This window comes from Cyanistes caeruleus, chromosome 2, assembly GCF_971803275.1.
Source record: "Cyanistes caeruleus chromosome 2, bCyaCae1.hap1.1, whole genome shotgun sequence".
Lineage (NCBI taxonomy): Eukaryota > Metazoa > Chordata > Aves > Passeriformes > Paridae > Cyanistes > Cyanistes caeruleus.
This window is the reverse complement of record NC_141702.1, coordinates 75,326,875-75,345,559: the sequence shown is the minus strand read 5'-3', so window position 1 is coordinate 75,345,559 and position 18,685 is coordinate 75,326,875. Positions and strand designations below refer to the sequence as shown.

The window sequence follows — 18,685 nt, the reverse complement described above, 5'->3', positions numbered from 1 at the left end:
CACCTTAACAACAACCTGCTTCAACTTCTGCTGAGCCCAAAATTGTTCATGCACATAGACAAGATGACCACTGTAGGTCCCTTCCAACTTAAGTACTCTGTACTCTTAAGTACTATTTATCTTTTGTAAGGCCAACTTAACTTGAAAAGAAAAAGCACAAAGCTTTAGGGACAGTAGCCCTTTTATCACAGCTACAGCAGCTCTATTTCTACTATGAAAACACAGAATTATAAAGCAAAATTCTCGGTTCAGACTATGAAAAGTTCAAGGCAGAGAAAGATAATGCAGACAGTATCCAATAACATGCTTGGCCAGACCAAACCCTTTACTGCCTATTTTCATCTACTGGCATGAAAGTTTTTGGGTTGTTTTCCTTACTAAAGTGAGGTAGTTGCCATTACAAGACTTTAAGAACTACTCAGGTTTTTTGTGTTCATCTGGTTTTTTTCTTCCCACATAATTTCTTAGGTAATACATCATCCTTTCCACCCTTTGGAGCTTCTGGTGTGATATTATCGAATAGATGCAGTGCATTGATTCTGGACTGCTGGGAATTACTGGCTGGCACAGTGGGTAACAGGAAAGTATTAACTGTTGCAGATGGAGTAGTTTCTTCTGTGCAGAAAATGGCCTCCTTCCGTTAAAACTAAGTATTCTAAGCATTTCTTCTTTATATTTTCCCAATTTCCAGGACTTTTGAAGTGGATCCTTGTAATTTGTCTTCTTTATGCAACATTACCAGATAACTACTATAGAGGTTTTTCTGCTCTGTATTTATGTCTGATCCCTAGCTCAAAGCTCTGATTTTCACAACCCGCAGATATATCCAGAATTGATTAGTGCTATGTAACATCTTCCAAGTTCCACCTCCATATAAGAAATGTCAGATGAGCTATGTAGCATTTGGATGAATAAAGTGCAGTAATCCAGGCTGCAGCAGGAAGAATTTGCAGTGTCACAATCAGCACATATTGTTGTAAAGCCCCTGTGTTTGCTGGTTTACAAACAGTGCAGGTGGCAACACAGGTTCTAACTCTGGCAAACATATATGAGATTAGTTGTTTTCTTTTTTTCCCATAAGCTTTGTTAAGCTTGCCTCCTCATGGACATAAAACTAGCAGAGGCACTGTGAGAGTGTACAAACCAAGTCTACAGGTAATGATAAATAAGTAGCTTTAAGATGTAAAGTAGTGCTGTTCTCAGTGGACCCCTCCTCATTCCAAATTGCATTTCAAATGTTTGTGGTGCTTCCCAAGGGAGTGTCATCGTTCTGAAGAGAGGAAGCAACCTGAATGTACCAATGGTGTACATAGGCCATCCAGTCTTTATGACATTTGCAAGACATTGGGATTGTCAGTCACAAATCCCATTGCAAAAAAACAAATAGTTACAATAAATTAAATTTCCATAATCTGTATATTAAAGCCTCTTTATTAAGTGCATCTCATTAGTGACTGAAATGTTTATCTAATGAGTACAAGCACTATCATGGGAAGCTTTTAAATTGATTACTTTTTCATTTAAGTTGCTTGAATGTGATTAAGGATCTAAACTCTAGAAGATGTTCTGAGCTTTTTGGAGCTTAACTGAGATGTAACTTGAGGAACAAACAGTAAAAATTCTTATTATTCAGATTTAAATTCAGTAATGATGAGGCAATGCATATCACAGAAAGGATAAAGCACCAAGGGGATGATGCTAAGAAAAATTATGGTTAATAACAGGAGAATCTGAGCTAAAAAGAAGGAAAATATAACAAATATTATAAAGAATACAAGGAACACCTTTCATAATGAGCTCACAATAAGATGTAGCTAAACAGGTTGAAACAGCTTTTATGGTACATAAGAAGAAGAACAATAGCCTGTTATAAGGGAAGTTATAATGCCTCATTTCATCATTTCTCAAAACTGATAAGGCACATGCAGAACAAAATTGAAGGTACTTAAGTAAGACAGTGATGTTGTGTATTGGGAATTGGAGGTAAAGATTTCTAAGATGATGTAAGGCACAGACTGTTAGATTAGATGAGTGGGTAAAATGATTTTAAATTATTCCTTCTTCATTCCCCCTATTCTTTTTTACTATCCTTTCCCCCATACACACTTCCCAGAACTATCAAGCATCTCCTTGCAAGCACAAAGGCCCTGAACTGCTGATGTGTACCTTACACCACTTTACACATCTTAATTTGACAATTAGATGAGGGATGTGAGGAAGAAACACGAAATTGCCCCACAGAGAGCAGTTTCATGATATAGCTAAATTATCCTAATGGCATTCTCTGTCAGTTTAGCTACCAGAACTGTCACACCACTCAGTCACATGTCACATCCATATTTGGGCCAGAACCATTGCAAGTCAGGTGGATAGAGGAGGGGCAAAACTCTTTGCACCAACAGTTAGAGGATTAACGTAGTTATTATGTAAAATGCAGTGGTTTGCAGTAGAACGTGTGTGTTGGGGTATGGAGTTTTAAGTTAGAATTCCTCCTTGTGAGCAGCTCGGTGTTCTGTCACTTCTCATGGACATATTAGCATTATCAGTAACAGGAGTGGGGGTACCAGGAAGGGATGTGATAAGAACAGGAAAGAACAATCTTTGATCTAGATGCCTCTGTTGCTATTGAGCTGTGTCAGATTCAAGAGGTTCCAGAGTCAGACACGGAGCGGAGAGTCTTTCATTTAGCAGATTCTTTCAAGATATCATTCAGAAAAGAAAACAGATATACGACAGCTATACCAGGGCCACCACATGTGATCAGGTTATTGCTCTATTTGGCCTTTGGATTTCACAGACTTAGCAGAGGATTTGCAGAGTTTTCAAAGACAAAGAGCCCAGAATAGACTGACTACTAATTGGAAATATTATATGCATATATATGTATATGCATAGGAAAATTCCTGTTCCCTCAATGAGCATTTCCCTCATTCAATGAAGAGCTTCAAGCTTGAGTTCCCTTAGCTTGCATAACTGCAAAAATTATTTGTGATACTAACATTATCAAATGCATCAACAAGATCTGTCTGGCTGACCTCCTAAGGCTCTGATTTTCAAGATGCAGTGACTATGCATTAGTCATAAAAAAGTAGGGTTTTTTATTAGTTATATTACTGCCCTTTGATTTTATTATCTGTCTGGTTTTTTTCTCCTCCATGTCCCTAAGGAGGTTGGTCTGTTTTCATTATGTTCATCACATTTCAAGAAAATGTGAGAAAAAATACAGAAACACAGACATTATGATGTAATAAAAAGCAAGGAAGAACACTACATCACACTACATTTAGGCAAAGACAGTTTCTCCATGTTTCAATCAATTTTAACACTAGGGCAGCTTTGGTCTCAATTCATTATGGACTTCTTCAGGGCTTGCCATGCCATAGCTTGAGTCATAAACTTAGAAAGGTCTCCCTGAATCCACCCAAAAAATCCCACCTAGGTATTTTAAATCCCATCGAAATAGCTCTCTGATGAAAACATTTGTCTGATACGTAAATTTATAGATATTTTTCACTGATGTATTCCTTCCCACATCAAGTATCTTCACTTGATGTCATATCCATAATATGCTTATGGACTCAAACTATCTCACATGCATGCATACACTTGTATTTTCTTCTTTGCTGAATCACTTGAGAATTGCAATTCTGCCCAATAAGCATTCTCATTGATGGGGACAGGTAAAGAGACTCTGGAGAAACCATCTATTGGGGTACCAGATATTATAAACACAGTAGAATGAGCCTTAGCTCTGCCAGATTAAACAGAACTCATCCAAGAAAAAAAATCATTTAGTCATCACAAACACATAGCGTATTTCAATTTTACTCAACAGAATTAGCATCCTCATTTTAGTTGGTATGGGAAAAATAAATTATTTGATGGAGCAGATCCAAGTGTATCTGTACCCACTGTTCTTTAATTTGAGGCAATTTTTTATACAATAAGAACTCTAGTCACACTTTATTCTAATTCTGCTACATTAAGTAATGGATTTATTTCAGCTTGGTTTAACCAAGAACATTATGCTACTATTGGCAAAGCCTTTCTCTCACTTTGACATCTCAAAAGCAGAGTTTTTATCAGCCTAGGATGCCTCCTGCAGATGAGTTAGGAGCATCTGCTTTTATCTGTAATCTGAATTCCTCCTCTTTTTCAGTCTTAAGACTGAAAGCAAGGACAATAACCACCATGCTTTGAAGCTCTTCATTCAGTAACTTAGAGCAATAGCTGGGATTAACAGTCTCCACTGTACTTTTTGCTTTCCTATCACCTGACTTCAGGAACAGTTAGATAACACCAAATGTTATTTGCTTCATCACAGGTGAAGTGCACAGTAAGAAGTCACTTTCCATTGTGCTCAGAGCAGAAAAATTGCCAAGAGGGAAGAAGTCAGACCTAGGTCATCGTCTGACTTAATTAATGGAAGAATGAAAGGACAGAGCCAAAATACAGCGTTCTACTGGAGCCAGACACCTCCAGAGCATGCTGAAACCTATTGTAAACAGGTTCAGGCTTTTAGGGTTTTTGTCCTCTGCCTCCAAGTATTTTCACTAGTGCAGCTACAACTCAGTGTGCTCTAAATAGCTTTGTATTACTTTACGCAAATAAGAAACACTTCAGAAAGACCAAAGAGTATTAGAGAATTACGGTTCAGCCAGCTTCTTCACCTATTGAGCTAGGCTGGAAACCTCACAACGCAAATATAACATCTCTTTAAATTTTGGCAAGCTATTTAGGTGTTGAAGAACCAGGTGAAATTGGGTGCCACTGCAGGAATTCTTTTACAATGGCTCCCAGAGATCAATTCCAAGCTCAACAGCCATTTATTTAGTCGAATCAGCAAATAATTTTGTTATAGACAATTCTGTAGAAAAAGTGTGAACGTGCAATTTATGGGGGTTATGTTCTGCCATTTAAGAGTGCAGAATTGTTACTTACATGCCAAGTCACTTGTTCTAACATAAGTCCCAGGCTTCAGCGGTGAAAATGAGTTCTGCATCTCGTCTTGCCTCTTACACACATCCTGCCCTGTGACATTTCATTACACAAAAACTCACATGCAGTTATGATCAAGAGACCCAAAACTTGGTATCAGAACTGTATTTCTTATGGCAATCCAGATCACTCAGCACTCAGGACAAAGACTTCTTTCTGCAAACCATCTACACTGAAGCTGCTAGACGGAAGTTATAGCCTTATAAACTAAGTAAATGAAATCTTTCTGGATTTTGGTAGAAATCTGGAAGCAGATATAATTAAAATGGACCAAAATTTTTAAGGTAAAATTATTCCCATCAGAAATATGTAATATATATTCATGTAAATGTGTCAACATCTTAGTTTTTAGATGCTTCTGTGAAAACTCTATGACAATGCCAATCTTGCAAGCTTCAAGCTTTCCTGTCCTTCAATCAAAGTTCATAGGGCTCCAAGCTCTGAAAACATAAGTGAGGCAAAAGGCCTCTGGTTCTTTCAGCCTCATCATTCCCTTAGGACATTTTCTGCCAGAAATGGTACCTGTAAGTGGGTTCATTTAGGTTTTGATAAACATAAATAAAATAAAGACACTCCTCACACTCGGCTGGGTTAATGGACCTGTGACTGCACCAGTGTATGCAGACTCTAAATCATTCCAAAATTACAGATATCCAGAATTTCCTGGATATCATGGTGAAGACCAGAATAAGTAAAATGCTAAATGAGAAAGTATTCCTTACTAAAAAGGGGAAATGAAAAGAAATAAACCAACAAACAAACCCCAAATAAATTTAGTCAGACCACCAACAGACTCAGCTGAACTTATACCTGGCCATAAAGAGACAAAAAGGCAAATCTTCCTGTTTTATGTATCATCAGAACAAGAAATTCAAATACCTATTCCAAAATGAAGGACAGTTTCAGAGAAAGCTGACCAGCACTGACAAGAGATGGATTATGACAAACTACTTTGCCTGTAGTTGGAGAGATGAATACATCATTCCTGTCTGGACACAGACTGGTCTAGTTTTTGCTCAGCTATAATTGATTATCCTTAAACTAAACTTGAAACCCACTACAACTTCTCTCCATAGCTGCATTCATTGTTTTGGCAGAATAAATCACAAGCTACAATCACCATCAGAACTTATATTCATTGTATTCATTTTGTAATGTTTCCTGACACACACTGGGATAAACTAAATTTCTGCCAAACTTAAATTCATATAAATCCATTTCTATTCTACCTAGAATTATTCTATCTGCATTATTTACTTGATAATTATTAATCTAGATGCTAGAGGCAGTTTGGGTTTTTTTCCTGTCTTCCTAAGGACATCCTATTTTTGGCTGGTTACAGCAGCCATCACTTTCCAGAAAGATTTAGCTTTTCCTGAAACCTTTGCTGGAAAATATAGAATCCATTTTTTTGGGGGTTTTGGGATATTTTTTTTGTCTTGTACTTAAGAGTTGATCAGATAGTTAATTGGAGATCCAATCAGTTTCTGGTGGTGTTAAACTCAAGACTGCATAACTTCAAAAAAAAAATCTTTAAATATATAATTAAACAATATTATAAATCTCATAAGTGGAGACCATTAGAAATTTGAAAGATTACAGAATATGGCACATACAGAATATCTTCCATGCAAAGATCCAAGCAGTTCAAAACCATTATTTGAAGGAACATAAGATACCTTCATGACCAGTGAATTCCACCATATCATTGTACATTGTACACACAGCCAAGGAACAGAATCATCCTGCCTAAGGTTACTCAGGAGGGGAAAGGAAAGGAGAGACACAAACAGCAGTCTTGGCTCTGTTTAGTGCTCTGGCCACCTCCAACACAACTGAGGAACAGGAAGCAGGTTAATGGCTTCAGCAGTCTCAGCAGCCACTGCTTCCCTTTAGCAAGGGCATCAGTTGTACAAATATCTTGGTTTCCAAGGTCCTTAGGCAAATAACTGAGGTTATTATTCACCAGCTATGAAGTAAGACATTCCCTTCTTGTAGTTTCTTCTGCACTGATAGCAGAGAGGTCAGCCATTATACGTGGCAGTGTAACAATCATAAAACACTGTCCAAGAAGTAATTAAAAGTTCTGACTAAAATTGCCATTTCTATTAATATTAATTCATTTTGGCAAGAAATCTCCATGTTTACATCCGCAAAAGCCTCAAAAATCCCATTGCAAAGAGGGAAAATCTTGCTATCTTTTCCTAAAAAGGATGAGGAAACAATTTAAGATTTTAAATTTTAACCCAGTTTTTGGCACTCGATTGATGACCACAGAACCCAAGAGCTACTTTTTGGGGAGCCTGCTGATTGAAAGCTCACATCCCCTTAAGCTTGTACACGAAAAGCAGGAGTGTGACAATCCTCTAGATACACAAACAAAAGCAGGGGGAAAAAAAAAAAGTATAGAAAATAACAATATTTGACTACTAAATGGCATTGATTTCTCATTTATAATTACCAGGATTTCTTGACAAATGGAAAACACAGCTTCCCTGTGTTTTCGCTGTGTTCTCCCTGTGTTCTACTGTACTTAGAGTGAGGGTGCACACTCTGTATATATGTAACAGCAGATAGAAGAAATAATGAATTAAAGCACAAGGATTGAGATACTGATTCTTCATTCCTAAGTTGAAGCATGCAACTAACCTTCCTAAACTAGGAACCTGTACTTTCTGTACATGGATGATGAAAGTGAGAGAAGATGAAGCAGGGAAGCCCTGTGTTCTTCCCTGCTTGTTGTTCACTAGGGTCCTGGCTGATGCAGTTTGATGCTTCTGCCTGTGATGCCAAGAAATTTTAACTTGTTTTTTGGTAAGTCAGTCCCCAAAATTGAGGTGGAAATTCAGATTAGAACTCCTCAGTCAGAAGGTCTGTCTTCATAGGCAGTTTTTTGGTACTGTGAAATAGTACTGGTGTAGTTTCACAAGTGAATACCTAACCCAGAAAGAGAATACTTTTCTTTAAATGCATTTGAGGTAAAATAAAGCAATAAGTTAAATGAAAAAGAGACACTCCTACATAAGTAGAACAATGCCCACATGGAAATTGCAGGGTGTTTGATTCATATCACAACCTGAACTGGCAATAACTGCCCCGTATAGCTGAGTTATGATCTATGGCCTTATCCATAGGAAAATACTGCTTTTTAAGAGACATGTAGGAGTGGTGTCATACACTGAAACATAACTCCACAGTAAAGAAACTCACTGTTTCAGATGCTAACCAAGGCCAACTGCTTCAATTCCTTGCACTGCCAGCAGAATACATGCTGTATCCCTTTGAAAAGAAAAGAAACACCTGCACTCTGTTGTAACCACCCAAATCTGAATGGAGACATCCGCAGAACACAGAACTGATGTTATAGCAGAAAATCCCTCACAATGCTGCCTTTGAACAAGGCCCAAGCCAGTGGGTCTAGATTTAGAAGTGTCTGCCCCCCAGAGTGAAGTAAGAGTTTGTATTCCAGCATGTATAGTGATAAAAATGTATCATGAAACTGCACCTGGGTTAAATTTCACTACAAATCCACATTGTATGCATTGAATATATTGTACACTGTCCAAAATCTGAAGAGATGGGAATATTACTCCAGAACCAGGGCTCAGGAACACTGACACTTTCAGAACATGAGCACCACTCAGTGTTGTTCCCTCCTGTCCTCTTTAGTAGCTGTACCCAGGGCCTGGTACCTTGGCATTTAGTTTTGTGCTGCCAGTTCCTGGGACAGCCCAGAGCTCACCATCCAAATCAGCAGCTGATTTCAGCCTCATCCCTGGTCCAAGTAAGAGCCCTGCCCATCCCTAAATACTACACAATGGGACAGAAGTTCTGCATAAACTCCTCAAAACAGGCAAATACCATTTAGAGACACCAAAAAGCTCACTTCAGCATATGTCTGGAGAAAGAGCCATCCTCACTGTGAAACATCCCAGGCACAGGGTGATGGAGAAGTCAGAAAAGCAACCTCTTGCCCATGAATAACCTGGCAGGATATTAATCTGTCTGTCAGAAGCAAAAGTGATGTCACTTCTGTTCTAGCATGGAAGAAGGAGTTATTTCTCATTGCCTCTGTTTTGGTCAGAACATGAGATTTAAGCAGGGGGAAAGAACCCAAAACTGCAAAGCATACCATCTCAGTGTTCCCCTACGAAATTCTCACAGGGTCGAGATTAAATAACCAAACAGCTGATTGCAGTTCCAGCCCATGGCTCCACTCTAAGAAGCACATTGTCAGCAATGACAACGGGCATTTGGGAACCTCCAAGCACAGAGACCACTCTGGGGATAGGAAAGTGCATATCCTCTAATTCAAGGAAAAATGGGAACTTCAATTCCCCTACAGGAAGATCAGGATGGAAGATCTCAGTTTGCTAAGAATTTTAAGGGAAGTTAAAAATTAGTTTAGAATAATTAGATAAACACGTAAACATCCAGGCTGAGTTCCAGGGCAAAGATTGTGTTATTCATAGTACTTGAAATGTTAACTATTCAAGATTTCACTTATTTTTCCAATAATAAGATAACAGAATAATACCAAAACAAAGAGTATGTTTATGATCCTTCAAGATTGTGATTTGTTTTGGTTGCATCAAACAGCATCTGCTCTGCTTTCTCTTTACTCAAAACACCAAGAATGTACCTAATAATAATATCACTGTATTTTCAAATTTGTCTTTCTGCATACTCATTAGAGTACATAGAGAAATTCTTCCAAAAACAACTTGAAAATATAAAAAAAAAACATGAGGAAAAACCAAAAAAACCTGTCAAGAATATTGCACATTTCCATTTGTTTTATATTTTTGAGAAAATGTATCTCTGCTACACCTCAGACTCTGCCTCATCTGCAGAGAAGTCCTAATCTTATGTTTATGTCATGCATTGGAGTAGTGATGTGAAGGCTGTGATCACTGTGGTGTACAATTTTTAATTTCCTAGCGACAACATTTTTTATTGCGACTGGCAGGTTGTTTATAGTTGCAATTTTGAGATGCGTTTTTGTTGTTGTTTTTCTGGTCTTTTATTAACATACTGCCAGATATCAGTCTATGATGGCCCATGCTGGGTTAGTGATAATGTTGTCTGCACTGCCAGGTCTACCTTGGCAGATTACGGGCATAAAATGGGCAGGGGGCAATCAACTTGTCAGAATATTTACAAATTTCAAATTGCTGTCTACACCGTTAATGACTTCTGCAATGAAAAAGATTGCTATGTCACTATATCTGCTCTGCATGAAAAATGGTAATAGTTGGAGAAGATGGGCTGGGAGGGAGACAGCCCTCATTAAAAACAAAGAGCTGTGACTCACATGAAAATTTGCCTAAGAAGCCAAAAGAAAGGTAAACACGTTTAGATTTAAGTGGCTTTATCGGGGAGGGGGGCTTACTGAACCAAGAGACCTTGCTAGCCTTATATAGACTCAGCTGCTGAAACATGTATCAGTCTTATGCATCTTATCAGCTGCTGGTTGTCCAATTTCTCCATCCCATATCAATTTTCTGGGATACCTCACCCTTCATTGCTATCCTCTCTGAACTCAGGTGAGAGGGGGAAAATAATTCAGTCATGGTAAGAGTTAGTACGAAGAAAAGTTTGAAAAAACATGTATTATTCCAGCTGCTTTGAAAAAACTGGATTACACTTTATCTGAGTTGCACTTATCCACACTCATTTTCTGCTTGGAAACAACTGCTGAGAGATCCCTCAGCATTCCTGCTAACAACTTCCTCACCCAGCCCTCCTGCCTCTTAAGAGTTTTTAATATTATTCTTGACAGAAGCCAGGTATGGGACCATGCACCCCACACCAACCTAATCATTCCCTCTGGTGAGTAAAAATCCTTCCACTGACCACAGCAGAGGTCTACTCTTAATGAAGGTGTTTTGGGTAAAACAGTGCAAGGTCACTTGGGCAGCAAGATGGTGATGGTGATCACACACATAGCTGCTCTTATTGCTTTTATCAACACAGAAGTAAGCATTACTTCAGTTAAATGTTAAGTGTCATGTTAGATCACTCTTTGAGATGGCACATGAAAGATGAGAGAACCACTCTGACAAAACCAGAAGCATAGTAGTAGAACTGGGTATATAAACCAGGTTTCCTTAATACCAAACCTGTTTCTTATCCATGCAGGAGTGCTTTCTTCCTGGTCTGTTTTTCTATACACGAGTCCTACATGAGTTTCTGATAGCATAAGGCTTTTGCAGTTTAACTTTATAATTACAAAAGAAGAACAGTTTGAAAGGTACTGTCTGAAATACGATCATTTACTTCTTGTTTCAATATAGTTTACCGGTACCATTTTTCATAATCTTTGAAAATGTTAAAAATAAAAACAGTAACAGTCTGAGCATCTGGTTTGTTATGAAATACATTTACCTGAAAATGAAAGATTTACAAATGCTTTTAATGTTTCTACAGAAACCAGAAAATCATAAGCCACTTGTGTCAGAGCTGTTAACATAGAAATCACATGTTTTCTCCATATATATGCAAAAACATATTTCCAGCAGAACAAAACCTGCTTTGACTTCAAAGGAAATGGAAGTGATGGGAACGTCTTTTGAAATCCAGGACCACTGCTTAGCCATGGACCAACAGCAACATGAAAGAGTCACAACATCTGCCAAAATTCCTCATATCCTAAATCTTTATTTTCACTCCCAGTCACGTATTTCTTACATTTGCTACATAAGAAGCCATCACAATACACACACTTCAACATTAATAAGTACTAATTACAAATTACTTCAACTTCATCCCAAGAAAAAAGCACAAACCCATTTATTTTGCCATTTCTCCCTCCTTTCATCTTTTTAAGTATTGTCAAAGGTGATCAGCAGATATTTGAAAGTGAGGGCATTTTCTAGAGGGGTAGTCTTTATAAAGGAGCTATTTCATTAATTTGACATGGCAAAAGTAGTTTAAATTTATACATGCAAAAATTCCCATCACAATAAAGACGCCAATGCACATATAAAGTTGCACCTGTACAACCAACCTGAGTCCTATGTAATTCTGGCATCTTGGTGAGACCTCTGCACTGAGCACACAGTTATACCCTAGATCTGGAGAGAGAGACCTGTGTGTCTCCACTGGTCACCAGTCAGGTGGAAAGAATTAGCCTTCCATCATGATCATATACATTTACTGACTGTAAAGGGGGCATGGAGCAACCACAACCCTAATTGAGAGACTCACTCAAAACAGGGGAATATAATTCCCCATGATGATCACCACTTGTTGCTAACAAGGATTTTCAGACATGGAACAAGCTTGACCAAAAATTAAAAAAAAAGAAAAAAAGAAAGACATTAAAAAAAAATTCCATCATATCCATCATATATACTCATTAAAAGCTCCAGTAACCTATGGTTGTAAGTCTCTGAATTTGTAAATAATTTTATTTTTATGCATGGAAGTTTGGATCTCATATTGAGAAATACCTGAACTTACCAGAGTACCAAGTGAGACTTGTGGGCAAGCTACATTTCTTGCAGCCTAAAGAGGCAGTTTATAAATATTATGGGAAGTAAACACAGATGGCAGCTTCAGTTCAATCCAGTTGAGTCCTAAATATTAAAAACCAATCATGAAATCTTGACTTTAAGAATCAAAATCTCTGTTAGTTATCTCTGCTCTGATTTCTGTTCACTAATAGAAGACTCGTGAAACTTACATATTTTGAGATATTTGTAAAAAGAGCAATCCATAAGCAAGCAGTAACATCACCATTAAAGAGATTTTCAGCATATCTTTCAAAATATTTTTTAATTCAGGCCGCAACTGTTGTTGGTATTAACAACTGATAAGAAGGATGAAATTCTCATCACCCAATTTCAGCTGTCTCACAGTTCAGTGGCTTATTAAAGCTATAAATATAAGATTTCTGTAACATCAACACAGAGAAAGAATCCCACAAATAAAATAGAACTAAGTACACTTGGGAGCACACAAGCTTTAGATGGGAATAGGTGATTAGACACCTAATTTTTAGATGGATAAAATTAGGTGAAATGAACTCTTCTCTGTGATTTTCCCCTACCAGATTTCAAATGTTAGCAATTTCTGTGAATCCTGTGTTACTTTCACCAGTATGGTAGGTAGCAGAATGGGTTTAGGAATTACAGCCTTTAAAAAACTTCTGGAATAGACTCAAGAATTGGTTTAGTGGCTGATAAGGACACAGAGAGAACAGCATATTCTTCTAGAGAACTGGAATTTCTACGTCAGTGGTGGTGTTAGCATGCTAACATGCTAACCACATGTCTCTGAAAGTCTAGCTCAAGTAGACATATTTCACAATTATCTCATAATACATATCTCAGCACACTTTTCTAAGACACGTTGGACAGCATAAACTTATGAGAAATAATGCAAATACTCTTCCTGAAAACAGTGGCAGTAGTAATATGGACAAGTGCTCACTAAAATAAGTCATCTACAGTGTGGTACAGGAAGGTTGCCACCTATCAATCAGAGCTCTTGAAAGAGGCAAGGTTGAGCATTTAGTTTTCCTTCAGTTTCCCACGGTTATTTTAAGGTCTGTAAATGACCTCTCCAGAGAAATTAAATTAAGCATAGAATTATTTTTTTTTATAAATACAGCAATCATCATGCTTCAGAAAAGAATTGTGCTATCTGTAACTTCATTAACACTAATATTCTTATACACACATAACAGGTATATAAATTATTTCATTGACATCCTGCTCCCTGTCATTTAGAATTAATATTTTATTAGTAATCACCCAAACACAATACACCAGGACTCCCAGTGAACTTTTGCTACACTGGAATGTAGCAATAACATACTAAAATTCCTTACTGGTATTTCTGTCTGTTGATTAACACTGCCTCCAGTACAACCCTGCCCACCCTGTTGTACACAGGAGAACTGACCATGTTGCTACAAAAAGAGCTGCTTCAGGATAGAAACAAAAACAGAAGAAAAACTGTTCCCCTTCAAAAACACCAAAAAATTACTGTCTTTCATATGTCTGCAGCTATTTTCTATGTTTATTTTCTCTTCTCATTAAGGATGTTGTTCTTTATTATTAATTAAATGGAAAATATCCACAGCCAGTGATTGAATTACCCCAAAGTACCTGCTTAAAAAGATCAATATTGATCAAACTAAAGGGTAGAAAGTACCACTAGTCTTCTTAATGTAAGTGATTTGGCTCAAGGAAGGTTTTGATCAAATTAAGTGGAGGATCTAATTAACCTGTGATTAAATTAAGTGGAGGGCAAGCTGTATAGGCATAAATCCCATACACATTGAGATGAAACTAATAGTAATGCACATATTTACAGAGGCTGCCAGGGGAAAGCATGCAATAAATTCAGCAAAGGAAAAGAAAGTCACAAAAAGAAAGGGAAAATAAAGCATGAAGGGATTAGAATACAAAAAGAAGATAAAGACAACCACAGATAATGATTACCATTGGAAGAACATTAGCCAAGCCTAGGAGATTAAAGACTCTGAATATACTAAAGCATGATAAAAATTCTCCCAGTCTAAAAACATGAAGCAGTGCAAAACCTGGTGATCTATACTGAAAGAGAATTCCAGAAGCTACTAAACAGGCTCTTGTACAAGGTCAAATTATATCTGTCGGTGGTTTGTACCTCATGGACAGCATGTGATCAGTGCTAGGGACAAGTTGTCAATTCACAACACAAGCAAACTCCATGCCATTCCTCTACACAGCAGGCCATTGCTCCTTGAGAACTGGGATTTTATGGCTCTACACTCACTGAAGAGCCATTTGCAACAATTCAAACAGTCAGATATCCTTCCTTACATGACCCACTGTCTTCTAAGAGACCACTGCCTTATTTCTTTCTCAGGGCCCACCATAACCTACTCCTGAAGAAGCCTGAGCATTTTTGACCCACTGCCAAAATCCTATTAGAGTAAGATTGAAACAATAGAAGTCAGAGCTCTTTGTAACTCCTCACCACCTAATTCCAGAAAAAAATTATGTGCCTTCAAAACAACTGGCTTGAGTATTAACATTCCATTTAAAAGAATGAGGAAATCTTGAGCCAAGATGCCAAGACAGGCTGAAATCCCAACAGTTTATTGTCTTTATCTCATAAAGACTTGCCTTTTTTCTGAAGTTTTAGACATTGTGCAGCTTCAAAAAAATAAGATATGTATGTCTTTCACTCTTATTAGACCACAATACTACATTAATCTCGAGGCTCCTCTGATGATATTTTGAAAAGCTGCTAGTTTTCCCTGCATTCAATTTGCAGTTATGCAAATTTTGTTTAAACATTTTTGAAACATTTGATAGATTAAAAAACTGTGGAAAAAATGATTGCTTGTAAATTATTCAAGAACAATAAATATGAACAATAAGATATGGAAATTGATGGCATTATAGAATTTCTATATTTCTGCCAGCTCCTTGCTAGTTGCAAAAGATTACATAAAAGTGCCATTCCAGATGTAACAGTTCCATTCTGCCAAGGCAGAGGTGGTTTTGTCAGACAAAATTCTTGACTGTTACTTTTTCTTGCTAGACAAATATTGACTTCCCAGAAGTGAAAGACAATCATCTAGAAGATACAAGACCCATAGTATTTCAGGGCTCAGTGATTCTCCATGAGACACCTCTGTGCCTTCTTGAAACCTACCTGTTCAAAGACCACAGGCCTTGGTCTCCAGTTTTATGTAGCAACTCTGCTTCCACATCTATTGGCAATTTTCCACAGTTTTGAAGTCTTGTAAAAATACAGCAGAGAGTAATTTCTGAGAAACAGAAAAATAAAGCTCATAAAACTGAAAATCCAGCTAACCAGCACCATTGCCAAACTTGAAAACCTGACATATTTTTCAATGTTCCAGTAAGACATTAATATGGATTTTTGGTTACATTGTGTGCATAGTGATGATTTCTTGTTTCAGCCAGTAACAGTAGCCAGTAACAGGCAGCCTTTTTTTTTTTTTTTTTTCCTTTTTCAGTCAAAGAGATTTACTTCTACACAAAATAGCCTCTGTTTTGCAATCAATAGCAGCACTGAACAATTGGATTGGAAATCATAGTGTATAATCAACTCCAAGACTCAAATGGAAGAATATCTATTGTTCTTTCCTGAGCAGACAAATTGAGATCTCTGTTATCTCTTAAGTATCAACAATTATGCAGTGAAGATATTAATTTTCCTTTAACAGGCATGGAATTATACATCTGGCTGCTGTCAGCTTTTTTATGCTAGTGGAATAATGAATTAACCTTGCCCCATGCTGGCAACTCTGCAAAATTAAATATTATATCAAGAGCATGCCTTTCCTAACTCAAATGATTGCAAAAACTTTGCATCATAAAAACTTTTAAAGCAGTTTAATCTTCTTTTATGTATGAAGTAACATTTTTTTTTTATATAGTGCCTCTTCATTTCTGTACATTTAATTGTAACAATAACACGAGTTGTAAGAATACTTTCCACTTCATCTCGGGTTGCAGAACTTGTTGCAGCATTTTCAGTCCCCTTTGACGGTTCTGTTGGTCTCTTCTCTATAATTTATTATATCCCAAAAAAATTGGCATGTACCCTGCCAACAATCAGGAACATTGGAAGTTCCCAAAAAGACCTCTGGTTTTCCACTGCACTGCACATAATCATGGTTTCCATGACCTTCATGACATTTTACCACATGCCCTGAAACAAGGAGGAAAACTAGATAACAAACCTAAGGAAATGGCTCAAACTGAAAACAATAATTTATCTGGGTTCTCATGACAGCCATAGATGAATGGACAAATGACTTTACACAATTTCTCTGTTTAGCTTTTCAGACAGGTTTTGTTTAGACCTTTGAAACTTAACTCCTTGTTCCTCAGAAGATACTCACTTTTCTGTCTAAATTCCAACTAAAGGGCATGTAGAAACATTCTTGCAATTGCTCTGAGTTTATTCTCACTGAAAAAAATCCCCAGGTGTTAATAGCTGCCCTAGGTCAATAAAGAATGCAGTGGCTTCTTCAGTGGAAGGCAGTGCTTTGAAAATTCCTTATGCTTTTATTAATTCCAGTGTCTTACACTATTATCTCTACGTGTGGAGGATAATCAGCCCATTACTCTGCTACTCAGTGTTACACACACTTAACACTGTTAGACTTCAGTGCAAGTGCTTTGATGTTTATTTTGTAAGCAATTTGAACTTACCTACCAGGTTTGGGGTTTTTTTCCCAAGTATTTATTAGCAGCTGTGTGTACTAACAAGTTAGCTGTACCTGTGGCATTCTAACCCTGCATACAGAGCATCTGTTTCTTAGGAGGCAGAAGGATATGTTTTTGTATTTCTTTCTACATCTTTTCAAGAAAGGTACTAGGAGCATCAAAACAAAGGCAAATTTTGAGAAATAATCATCCACTTAGCATGTTCCTAACCTATAGTTCACTTTGAGAATAATCTTTAATATAACACTCCCACAGAATACCTAATTTAGGCAAAACAGTGAGGAATTAATACTGAATTAAAGTCTATGAATTATTCTTCCCTCATCCCTTCCTTAGATATAAAACAATTAAATATTGTTTTTGTATTAATAATTAATAAAAAAATTCAGCACATTTTTATTTTACATTGAAAGTGACGGTCTTAAGCCAAAGGTTTCTCCTGGATTACAAACTGCTGCTGCTGCCCTCAGGAATGCTGTTCTTACCTTGTGTATCTGACCTTGCTCTGTTTTGGACAGAAAATTTCTGGCCAAAGAAATCCTAGAATTCCTCTCTCCTTATGTCTTCCTTGCTCACCAGATCTCAGGACAATGGGAAGATTATTGAAGAACCACTCACCTGAGATCCAATACCAGGACGCTTCTGCCAAGCAGAAGGAGCAGATGCGTGGAAAAAACTATGGTCAAGGCAGAAGCCCACTGTGTCTGGAGCTTTTGTTGCCTTCCATTCAGAACCTTCCACCAAGGAAATAAGGGTTCTTCTCTCTTTTGAATTGTTAGATGTGGTTAGATTTCCATAAGAATAATATCAAACAAGATAATCTGTCTGACATTAAGTGGAGAGGAAGTTCAGTTTCCCAAACAATTACAGAAGTGTTTTCTATCACTTTGTAACTGAACGATTTTTCCTTGAAGTTCATACCCTAAAAACAGACAAGGTTCATTTTTCATGTATTGAACCTTACTCCCAGTGTCTATTTTGAATTTTAAATTTGTTTTAGGTATTTTAAAAATATAGTGGATGAAATTAAAATTCCAGGCCTACTAATAAAATCTTTGCAAAACTGAAAAATTACAATCAAGGTCATGTCATCACTAAGGGCTTCCAGAATAAAAATCCTTACTGCAGGTTCCATAACCAATAAGTGCACACGTTTTGACATCTCTCTATCAGTTTTGTCCAAAAAAATACTGTTAAATTAATTGTGAGTTTGAGAGACCTAGGAAATAATTTCAGCCATGATAACTTGTACTAAGAAGCAGCAAATTTCTTAACATTAGCAAATAAAAATCAAACTATTTCAGTACAAATTGATACAGAAGATAGTAAAATATTTTACTAAAGGTTCCTTCCGTCCATTCTGTTTCAATTCCTGGGTAATATATTCCCCTTCTTTCTGAGACAGAAGTCGATAGAAACTGCATATAAAGAACTAGGACACTATACTGGCCTCTAAGGAGTTTGGCTGCCCCAGGCAACCTGGA

At 37.2% G+C, this 18,685-nt stretch overlaps 1 long non-coding RNA gene across 2 annotated transcripts in view; it reads right to left on the bottom strand.

Moving 5' to 3' along the window:
* The window catches only part of LOC147654930 (uncharacterized), a 31,079-nt gene extending 15,311 nt beyond the window's left edge, over positions 1-15,768 (bottom strand). Inside the window, exon 1 of one of the 2 annotated variants that reach the window (XR_015283472.1) lies at positions 15,655-15,768. This is a non-coding gene — a long non-coding RNA (uncharacterized LOC147654930). Of the gene's footprint in view, positions 1-12,007; positions 12,121-15,654 lie in introns of those variants that run through there. The other variant, XR_015283470.1, reaches the window with a different exon arrangement.
* Positions 15,769-18,685: the final 2,917 nt, after the last annotated feature.